The 12,190-nt window shown below is 49.5% G+C and overlaps 1 protein-coding gene across 1 annotated transcript in view; it reads left to right on the forward strand.

The window, feature by feature from the left end:
• CADM1 (cell adhesion molecule 1) overlaps positions 1-12,190 on the forward strand; it is a 246,924-nt gene that overhangs the window by 127,419 nt on the left and 107,315 nt on the right. The window lies entirely within an intron of this gene.

Raw genomic sequence — 12,190 nt, forward strand, 5'->3', positions numbered from 1 at the left:
ACGGAGCGCCTCAATTTCTACTTTGAAGGCGCGGGGACAGCTAGAGACCGCCGCAGAGCACTCCTCCTGCATCTCGGAGGTAAGGACATTCACCGAATCTACAAGACGCTGACAGAGGCCACGCCGCGCACCTACATCACACTCCTGCAGGCGCTTAACGCCTACTTTGAACCCATGATCAGCAAGGACTACAATCGTTTTCTCTTTCGCCAAGCCCGGCAGGGGGCAGATGAGTCTCTAGATGCCTTCCACGGGAGACTGATGGAGCTCGCTGGCACCTGTGGATTCAGGGAGGAGCAAGAAGAGATACGTGGTCAGATCATCCAGAACATGTATTCCTCTGATCTCCGGGTCAAGATCCTCCAGGAAGATGGAAAGCCCCTTGCAGAGATCCTGAAGCTAGGCCGCTCCAAGGAACTTTCTAAAGCGAGGGCCTCGCACATGGAGGCGGCGCTGCACAGACCGGCCGCAAGTGAACAGGCCACCGTCGCGGAACAGGTGCATGTTGTCCGCCCCAAACAACGGTCACTCGGAGGGAAGAAACCACCGGAAAGGCGGAAAGAGTGTGGATACTGTGGAGGCACACCCCACAGAGCAAAAGACTGCCCGGCAAACGGCAAGAAATGCAGCGCGTGTGGGCGGTGGAACCATTTCGCCTCAGTGTGCAGGTCCTCGAAACCGAAGACGGAGGCAGCGCACGCCATCAGAGACAGCCCCGATAGCGAAGATATGGACGACGATGTCCATGACTACCCCGTCCATTATGTGTTTGCCATCGATCAGCCGGCCAGGAAGAAGAAGCGTCTCCCGAAGTGCCGCATAAGAGTGAACCAACAGGAGGTAAGGGCCACTATAGACACAGGGGCCTCCATCGAGTTAATGGCGGCAGACGTGTACAACCAACTGCGTGACAAGCCAACTCTGAGTAAAGCAAAGATCCGAGTGTTCGCTTACGGACAGAAGACCCCGATACCACTCATCGGGTGCTTCAAGACAGACATCTGTCACCTGGACAGGACGGTCCCCTCCACCATATATGTGACAAAGGAAGGAAGTGGCATGCTACTCAGTGGAAAAGCCGCCGAGGAACTTCAACTCATCTTCTACGCCATGGCTGTCCTAGAAGACGAACTCGATACCATCATCGAAGAATTTGATGACATGTTCAGGGGTATCGGGTGCCTGAAAGGGAAAGAAGTTTCGCTGCACATTGACCCGTCTATCCAACCGGTGGCACTCCGGCACCGGAGAATTGCTTTCCACCTCCGGAAGAAGGTTGAAGAAGAGCTCGAGAGCCTAGAGAGACAAGGAATAATTGAGAAAGTGGAGGGGCCGACGCCTTGGGTGTCGCCGATCGTAGTGGCGAGAAAGCCCAAACAACCAGGGCAGGTGCGCATATGCGTGGACATGCGCCTACCCAACGCCGCAGTCAAGCGGGAGCGTCACCTGACACCCACCATTGACGACATACTAAGCGAACTCAATGGAGCCAAATGGTTTTCCAAAGTCGACCTCCGCTCAGGCTACCACCAACTTCCACTCCACCCAGACTCCAGGTACATCACTACTTTTTCAACCCATGTGGGCCTACGCCGATATCGCCGACTCAACTTCGGCATATCGAGTGCCGCAGAGGTTTTCCAAAACACTATCCGCGAAGTGCTCAGCGGACTCCCCGGCGTACTCAACGTCAGCGACGACCTGCTGATATACGCCCAGTCTGTGGAGGAACACCACCAGCGGCTGAGGGGAGTTCTGCAAAGACTCAGGGATTCAGGCCTCACCCTGCACCGCGAAAAATGCCAATTCCTCCGCAACACCATCAGTTTCTTCGGGTACACCTTCTCAGACAAAGGCGTTGCCCCTGATCCAGAGAAGGTCAGAGATATACAGATGGCCCCCGCCCCGACAAACATCTCCGAGGTGCGGAGCTTTCTAGGAATGGTCAATTTCTGTGGTCGCTTCATCCCGGACCTCTCCAACACCACCCGACCTCTTCGCGAGCTCACGAAGACGTCCACCCCCTGGCAGTGGGGCGAAGAGCAGGAGGACGCCTTCCAAAATACGAAAGCAGCCCTATCGGCAGAGAAGACGCTCTCGTACTTCGACCCCTCCAAGCAGACCAATATCGCCGTCGACGCCAGTCCTTTCGGTCTGGGTGCCGTCCTCACGCAACGTCAGGGAGAAGACAACTGGGCACCGATTGCATACGCCAGCAGATCGCTGACAGAGACGGAACAAAGATACTCTCAGATAGAACGCGAGGCCATAGCTATCCACTGGGCATGCAGACATTTCCACATGTACGTGTACGGACACCCGTTCACCGTCTCCACAGACCACAAGCCCCTAATCCCGCTATTCAGGGGAACAGTGTCAAAACCGCCGCCCAGGATTGAGAAGTGGATCCTGCAGCTGCAGGAATATGACTACCTGCTTGAATTCAAACCGGGTGCCACCAACCCAGCGGACTTTCTATCACGCCATCCGAGGGCAGCCACCCCGGGAGAGAGGGAAGATGCTGAGGACACTGAGTCGTTTGTGAACGCGGTAGTCGAAAGATCCAGGCCGCTCCCCATGAGCATGGAAATGATCATCGAAGCCACCAAAAATGACGAAATCTTCCAGATTGTCTCGAATGCCATACGCACGAACGAGTGGAAAACGCTCCAAGCGTCACTGGGCCAAAGAACACCACAAGCAAAAACAGCCCTGGAAGCGTTCTTGAGAGTAAAGGAGGAGCTGTCAGTCGACAGCCAGGGTTGCGTGCTAAGAGGACCCCGAATCGTGATGCCGGCTACTCTCACACAGCAAGCCATTACCCTAGCCCATCGAGGTCACCAGGGAGTAGTGAAAACGAAAAGCAGACTTCGTGCTAAGCTATGGTTTCCAGACATGGACTCGCAAGTAGAACGGGCCGTCAAAGAGTGCCAGTGGTGCCAAGCAGCGGGACTCCCAGAAAACCCACCACCAGTCATCACAGAAGTAGGCCCGGAAAGACCATGGGAACACGTCAGTGCCGACTTCGGTCACCTGCCCGATGGCAGACACATGCTGGTCATCATGGATGATTACACAAAATATCCAGAAGTGGAGATTATCACATCCCTCACTGCAAAGGAGGTGATTGCCAAATTCGAGAAAACCATCGCAACCCATGGCATCTTCGGGAGAGTAAAAACCGACAACGGCCCCCCCTTTCAGAGCCAAGAGTTTGCGGAGTATCTAGCGGAGTGGGGGATCCTACACCGGAAAATAACACCCAGATGGCCGCAATCAAATGGAGAAGTGGAAAGATTCATGCGCACGTTGAACAAAACCATCCGGATTGCCCATGCTGAAGGGACATCGGTGGAAAGGGGAATCTACTCATTCCTCAGAGAATACAGGCTCACCCCACACCGCACCACTGAGGCAGCCCCAGGTCCGTCAACGATGGGACGCATAGTCCGGGACACCCTCCCAAATCACCCCACCTGGAACCCTGCCAGTGCGGAATCATGGAGGACTGTTCACAACAGGAAGAGATCCAATGACTATGCAAGCTTCCGGCGGAAGTCCAAAGAATCATCCATTGCCGAAAATGACCGAGTGTACGTCCGGGACAGGTATCCAGGAAGCAAATTCAGACTCCCATTTGAGCCGCAACCATGGACGGTCACTGCCCGGAACGGGACCATGGTCACCGCACAACGAGAGGGAGAAACAGTCACCAGGAATGTCTCGTTCTTTAAAAGGGCTACCGAATCCCTGAACAATCCAGCCAGCTCCGAGAGGAATGGGGGATCGACAGCATCACCAACCCGGCCCGGAAGCAACCAAAGCACTCCTGGAGCCGCCATCCAGGAGTGGGGCATGGACTCTGCAGAGGAACCCCGAACCTCCGACACCCCCAGTGCTACTCTCCCCGAGAACCCCCAGAGTCCCCGGGGCACAAGCACTCCCTCCAGTGAACCACCTCGGAGAGTGCTGTTCCGTGGCCAAGCGGCTGGCTATGTGCTGAGAAGAAACCCGGTGCCCTCCTCCAGGATGGCTGACTATGCAGTGGGCTGAGAGATCCTGACGAGACTGGTAACAGGCCGGATGGCCATGTTTTGTTATTCTGTTGGGACACTCAGAGCAAGACTGTTGTTAAAAAAGGGGGGGGGGAGATCCGTGTTCATACCAAAGGTGAAAAGGAATGTAATGTTGTGGCCGCACAGTTTGCGGTCTAGTTGATCAGCGTACGTAGACGTACGCATACGCGGTGGCGCACGGCGCCGCGTAGTTTACTTAAATAAAAGTGGGCGTGTCCCCGGGTTAGTCGGGACCACGCGACGAACCAAGCAAGGTGTCCGTGTGGGTCCTTAATGGCGCGCCCCCCAGCCTGCGCGCCCCCCAGGACTTAAGAACCTGATAGTGTATACAGGGCCCGGTTTGGCACTGGTGGCACCCGGTACAATCTCCGCCCAATGCCCCTCATCTCTCCATAGCCCCTTTAAACATACATTTAATTTGTTTTAAAGCGCTAGTAAAGTCTGGCTTTACTAATCCACTCAGCTATTCACATGAAATACAGATCTGTTCTTTGCAGCAGGTATGGTGAGTCAAAACGGCCACTTGACAATTCTGGGATGTTTCTCTCTAGCAGGAACATTAATCACAAGATTTATCGTGACATGTATTGCTGCTTGAAACTCTGCATCAGCTGCTTTTAAATTGTAAATTATTCCTAAACACAGCGCCCCCCCTTTTGAGGTCAATGCCCTCCTTCCAGGTCCGCGCCCAGTGCGGCTGCACCCTTCGTAACCGCCTATAGTTGATCAATCCGAGCATTCAGCCTATAAAAGGGGGCGAAGCGGCAGAAGTTTAAAGGGGTGGGGGGGGGGGGGGGGCGCAGGGAGGAGTCGCCGACCATGACTTTTGTCCACGTTAAACTGATATTTTGGACGGCTGCTCCTCGCGGTCTTGCCTGGCATATGGCCTGACCTCCTTCACAGAGGGACTGGCCTGGCAGCAGATCCCCAAAGTTATTGCTGCCCGCCTCCGCACGCGTGCAAAAGTTTCTAAAAAAGCCTGCTCCCCTCCACAGCACCAGTGCTTCAGTAAACGGAGGCAAACGGCGCCGGAAGGAGCGACGGAGAGCGATTAGTACATTAAAATGCGCGGTGTGCAGTTTGCTGTCCCGGGAGAGGATTTACCACTGCATCTGAAATTAGAGCAGTCTAAATTGCTTAAGACGATTTTATAGATTTCTGCTCGTCGCGTTATTCGAGGAAAGGCAGTAATGCATGGCGGGCTGTTAATAATGCGCAGCCGAGCAGAGAGCGGGGGGCGGGGGCCGCTGTTCCTCGGGGAAATAAAAACTCTAATATGATTTAAATGATTCGACCTTTGTGTTTGTGAGCATCCGCGAGCTCCCCGTTCATCTCACTTAATACCCCCCCCCCCCCCCCAAAAAAAAAAAATTGTTCCTGGTTTTTAATATAATTGTTCTTTTTGATTGTGCCTTTGCCCTGATTGTGTTGAGCTGTTCTATCACTGACCGTGTTTGAACATATGTATGCTTCCTCACATTTACGCATCTAGCCCTTTTATATTATGAAAATGAACAGGGGCGCCTCTAGAAGTAATGTATACATTTTAAGCAGACTATGGATTCGAATAATAATCGCCTCCGTTGAAGGGACAGATCTTCGGTGTCGGTCACTCCTGTTCTTCTATTAACACCACTTTTTTCTGCAGTCTCTCAGTTGGACACTGGCGCCTTTTTTCTGAGACCCTTCTGTTCTGACACCCTTCAAACCTCATATCTCACACCTCTTCTTCTTTCCTTTTCAGCACCCTCTGTTCACCCAGTCCTGCACAGAATTCCTTGAATCTTCTTCCCCCGCACAACTCGCCCACTTATCTGTAAAAACGATATTCTTTCACTTTCACCAGGTCAATATTTTGACAGCTTTGTACCCCCTTCACGCACATTCGCATATAATCTCGTTTAGAATTGCAACCCTCACCAGTGCTCTATGCACACTGCTGAGAGGCCAAGGAATGGATGAGCATTTATTTGGAATCCCTTTATGACCCTCTGATGGGCACCGTGAGAAATTCACACAGGCTTCGGCCTGAGCTCCCAATCCTTGCCGGTTATAAACGAGGACCTGGGCAAGATGTCGTAAATAGGCCCCTGCCATCCCCTCCCCCCGGCCGGAAGTGACGTCGGGTCGGTGAGCCCGAAAGTGAATCCTGCTTTTGGCAACGCCCAATCCCTCGGTGAAGAGCCACGAGGGTGTGGCCGGGATCCCGAGTCCTAATGACGTGCTTCCCTATAGTACGCACTTTTCCATAGTATACGTTTTACATGAGTATTATGTTGCATAAAAACACCCACAAACATCCTGGAACAAGCATTGATATAGACAATAGGTGTAGCATATGAGAGAGCTATTTGCTTTGGCAATGTCTTTTAGACTTTGTACAGCAATGCGGCTAAAAGTTAGGAAAAAAGTGCCATGATGCAGGCAGCACTGGCAACAACAAAGCATTCTTTTTTTCCTAAGGTCCGGGGCAACACAGACAGCATAAGGGACTTAGGAAGGGCCACGGGTGGGGTGAGCAGTCCTCCACCCCAGATGGGTGAAAGTGGTTTTAGATACCAGACGGACCAGATGGTCCTGGTCAACAGAGGTAGTATACTTCCAGCCCTGTATGTCCCAATAATAGTATGGTTTGATAGTTCAACATGCAAAGAGACGTCGACTAAAAAGCAGGCTTGAATGTAGCAGAAAGGGAATGGGGTCACTTGGCAGCTAGGGACACGAAGCTCTCTTCTAGAGACTTGAACACAGCGTTGCAGAGATTTCCCACATCTGGCCGCATGCCAGCCCCCTTTTGGCTGCCAAATATCTTTGTGCCATCTAGTCTTTGCTTTTCAGTCACCACCACTTTGTATGGAGCGAGGTATTTTGGTGTCTTTGCAGTGTTAACAAAGCGAAGCAGCGCTTGCGCGGCTTTCACTAGGCGAGACCTAAAAAACGAAACTAGAAATACCAGAAGTGAAAGTGACGTTGGCTTAAAAAGCCAAGATTGGTTGAAGATGTCACTTATGACGTGGGCCATTTGCATCTCTGCCACTTTAGCCTGCTCACTTCAGGGTAGCTGGTTTGCACAGCAGGCAGCAACGTGGCAAAAGAATGTGAAATGCATGTCTTGGTGCAGCTGCTAATGTTCTGAAAAGAATACGCTCGAGGTCGCTCTGCCCATCCAAACTCGCCAGAGAGAAATATTATTATTTCACTGCTGAAAGTGAAGGGAGATGCACCGTTATGTTTCTACCCCAACTATATCATGCATTTACTGTATGGAAGACCAATTGGACAGCTATCCTTGAGGGAGGTGTGGCTGAACACAAGGTCAGACTTTACACCAGCATGTAGTATTTCTGTTTGCGTCACACATCCGAGCCAAGACCGACACAAGGCTGGTCCTGTGCAGTTCCCTCTGAAGCAGCCAGTTAGTCTCAAGATTTTAAACTTATTTGCCCCTGATGCACTCTTGTACATCTAGTCTTCAAATGAGCATTTGCTCAATATAATCCTGCAGATGGCCAGCTCTAGGAAGATGTGTAATCGACAGTGGCGGCTGGTCCGTGGGGGCGTTTGGGCGCCGCCACCCCTGTTTTCTCGCCGTGCGAGAAGGCAAACAAAGGTAGTTATTATCACCAATGATAATAACTACCATTTGTTTCTGCCTTGCGTTCTCGCACGGCGAGAAATCAATAGTTCCTGTGTGGGCGGGGTTACTCGAGGGCAGGGGGGAGCTGCTTGCCCACTGTTGGTAATACTGTCTGTTTGGGCATCCTGAGAGGCTACCCAAACAGACAGTATTAACACAGTAGGCAAGCCGCTCCCCCCTGCCCTCGAGTAACCCCTCCCACTCTCCCTGTCTCTCTGTATGCTGCTGTGCTGCAGCATACAGAGAGAAATGACGTCAGTAGGGCAGCCGGCCGAACCAATCACAGCACTGGCTGCTGTGGAGGGGAGGGAGGCTGCCTGCCGCCTTCCTGATGATGAGCTCAGCCCAGAGGAATTCGAATGCAGCGGGAGTCGCAAGTCTCGAGTCTCAGTCTGGACTTGAAAGAAAAGCGGGAAGTTAAGGTAAGTTATTTATCCCACCTCCCCCCCCCCCCCCCCCATCCACTCCACCGCAACAACCCCATTTCCACCCCCCCCCCCCCCCCCCTGTAATACAGGCCGTGACTGGACAGCGGAAAAGCGAGATCGACTTTCTTCTGGCAATATTGACAATCTAAAAGTGAAAAGCAAGCATATAAAAATGAAGGCTGCATTTAAGACAGACACACTTCTAAACCCATTTTAATATTAAACACGAAAAACTCTTTCAAGAGAGGTCATGCCGAAGCAAGAAGTAAAATATGAATGTCAAAACTGAACGAACTGTGAACGTCAAAATAAACACATGGAATTGGTTGGAAGTCTTACTAACTGCATCTTAGTTTTCTGAGTTCCTAATCCCCTGGAACGCAATTGGGTGCACGTGCAGCTAGAAAATGGGGAGTAATGGCATAAAATATGGTGAGGAAGCCACAGAGGGTAGTAAGGAAGAAGACTTTTTCAGTTGCCTGTTGTGAGCAAGGAGAATAATGTGCCTAGCTGTTACGCGCAACAAAAAAAGTTTGGCGTCTGTGCTTGTGGTATCAATAAAAATCTCCATTTTACGAGACTAGTAGTGTAAAATGCAATCCTCTGCTGGGCTAATTGGCGCATTACGGGAGGGAGGCGGTGCTGGCCCCTGCCGGGAGTTAGCAGCAGCGAGGCGGGCAGGGGAGTGGGAAAGGAGCCGAGAGTGAGAATCATCGCTCAGCAGGCGGCGACTGCATTGATAGGGTGACTAGATTTTGAGAAGGGAAAACCGGGACAGGCCAGACATAAAAATAGAACTAAAGCCTTTAGCCTTACTTTTATGTCTGGCCTGTCCAGATTTGTTGTAGCCTTGGCTTTCAATCGGCAAAACTTTGCTTAACTAGCTCTCGAAACTCAAATGTGAGAACTACAGGTTCCAGCATGCACCTTGCTACTGCCTTAATATAGCCAAGATTGTCTGAATAAACTGGTGGGGGTGGCTTTATATTCTGAAAGAAGGGGATTGGGTGCGTATTAAGAAGTGCAGAAAAGTAGGCAAAGGTGACATTGTGATTTCTGAACCCATAATAGTCACTAGGGTTCTGGCAGACTCTGACAAGTTGAGTGATGGGAGTCTAGCACCTGAGCCATTTAGCCAGGTGAAACGATGCCTTAAGGTAGAATTTCAAATGGCACCAAGAGACGGAAGGAGCTTGTGGTGGTTGGATGGAGCTGCAGCGCAGGAAGGAAGGTATGAGTTGCAGAGTGTGCAAAGCAACGGAAACACGGTACAGGCAAGTGCTCAGGCCCAGATGTTTAATGAAAAGTGAAAAATAACTGAGGATAATGGGAAAGAAGAACCTCTTGTTGGCTCACTTGGTTCATAAGGAAGTTGGCTGTAGTATGGAAGGGCACATAGGGTGCATCTTTACTGAAGTATCTGCTGTTGGTGGGCAGGGGGAAAGCATGGTAGACACTACAATAGCAAAGGTCTAATTAGGGACGATTAGAACCTTCCACTCTTACTCCCAAGAACTTTAAAGATTTTGCGTGCAATTTGCTATTGTGGCTTTGTTTCATACATTCCTTTTTAGGTCTGTGTTTAATTGTGTGCATGTCTCTATACATTGTGTTTAATCTATGTGTGGTTTTACTTTCTTTTGTTTGTGTTCGGATAAGGGGAGGGAAGTGTATAGTATCAGTCTGCATTTTTTTAACCCTTTTTACACTGTAATTACGTTCTAGTTCACTATTCCATTATTTGTATGTTTACATATTATATTGATAAGGTGCTGGGAAGCTGTGTACAAGGTGTCTGCTATCACGCAAGGCTGCTCATTAAAGAACTCCGACTCTGTTTCGTACTTTACACCCTGAACTGGGTGTGCGCTAACGTTGAAGATGGTGATAGTGTGTGCGTGAAAAAGCCCCTCTCATGAAATACTGCATTGTGAACATGTATAGTGCACACTTTGTCAGTGGTAGTGGATTGTGGTGGTAGCATAGTGCAGTACTGGCAGATACTAGTGTTGGAGCATGGTTACTATAATACTGCCAGGCCAGGGCATGTGGTGGTGAGGAAATGGTGGTAGAGTAGAAGCAGGTATGGTGGTAACATTGGGGCAGGTGGTGGCTGTACTGGTGCTACAGGACTGGTAATTTAAGTGCTACAGGCAACATTATATATAATCAGTGTCAAGGATAAACCAGACACTAACTCACTAATCACTTCCTCCACATGTTAATCTTAGAGGATCTACTACTGACATATTCTTAGCTTGAATTCTCTATAGCTGTAGTATGTGATGTCGAAGTCCGCATTCGCTGACCCAAGAACTGCTCGCCATCTTTGTAACCAATATGTGGTTTTACAGGAGGAAATTCTGTGGCATGAAAAGGGCTCATTATGCAGTTTTGCGAGTTAAGGCAGTTTATGCAGCATTTTGAATGTCATTTTTACATGTTTGGATGTTGATGCAGACAAGTCCAAACACGCTGAACTTTTACGCCTCACCACTTTCAAATGTCACCAGCCGCCACTGGTAATCGACGGGCCTTTATAATAACAAAGGGGACTAGTCCTATAGCAGCAGCAAGGCAACATGCGGTAGAAAGCGTTAGCAGTGTGAGGCACAGAGGAGCAGATGCGCTATCCTAGGAAGAACTAAAAATGACAGGGGAAGGGACAGACATTTAGAACCGAGGACGGAGCATGGGGGTAAGCAACATCTCAAATTGTCAGAGAAGGGTGGGAGGGGTACAGGAAAAGCTCGAGGAGGAGTGTGCGATGGAGCAAGCAACACCATGTCACCAGAGTGGAAAGGAAATCCCAAACACATGTACTCCTATGGAGTGCAACAGCTAAAAATATATATATATATATATATATATATATATATATATATATATATATATATATATATATATATATATATATATATATATATATATATATATATATATATATATATATATATATATATATATATATATATATATATATATATATATATATATATATATATATATATATATATATATATATATATATATATATACACACACACACACACTCCGGAAGCAAGTGGAAAGACATGGGCCTTGGACCGGAAACTGTACTCCGTCCATGCTGCAAGGAATGGACTGACTGAGGAAGGGAAAGCTCAACCAGAGGCACGAACCAATGAGAAGCAAGAAAATGAGCGAACTTCAAGCCAACCAGTTGTGTGTAGCGGGCTGGCTGTAATCCCCACCCCTTTTAAAATAAAAAAAAACAAGGAAAATGGACATGCAAGGACAGAACGCACGCTGACCAGTCGAGACCTGAAAATCAAATACTCCCCTAGGAATTCAACAGTAAGTGAAATGCAAACTGTAACATTGTTCTTCCAAGGCTGAGAGGCCAGTGCCTTTTTCTGTTGGTTGCAGCGGTCACCTGGTGAAGTGGGGGACAAGTGGAAGTTGGAAGTGCAGGACAATTATAAATGGGCTACCGGCCCTACTAGCACCGCCCTTTACAGTGGCACCATTAGAAATAAAATATAATTTTACTCACCTCGTCCCTTGATGGAAGGCAGATCAAAGCAGAGCAAAAATAAGTAAACCAGATTCAGTCCTGGTAGATGTTAAGGTGGCGGGAAGCAGTACAGTTGAACTCTTCATGACACTGCCCCAGCAGAGGGCTTTACTACTTCTCAAAGGACTCCTACCTCTTCCAAACCTCCACCCTCCAGTCTGTCCACCTTATCTCCATGCAAAGGCATACAGCGTAGATTTATGTGGCAATATGCTGCCCGCCAACCACAATATCACATTAATATGATCAAAGAGGAAACTTATCAGTTCGATACCCTCCCAATGTTTGCAGCTTCGACTCGGCATGGAGGCGAAGGAGGATCCTTCACGTTGACTAACTTCAAAGATCAACCCAGCTGCAAGACAATGGTACTGCTTAAAAAACAGCCAGTGGTGGCCGATGCATGTAAACAGTGGTAAGACGGGTGGAGGGGACGCAGGGGAAGCGAGGGGGTCGGATCCCTATGTGACCTGAAACAAGCGGAAATCTGACA

Source organism: Lissotriton vulgaris, chromosome 2_1 (assembly GCF_964263255.1).
Source record: "Lissotriton vulgaris chromosome 2_1, aLisVul1.2, whole genome shotgun sequence".
Classification (NCBI taxonomy): domain Eukaryota; kingdom Metazoa; phylum Chordata; class Amphibia; order Caudata; family Salamandridae; genus Lissotriton; species Lissotriton vulgaris.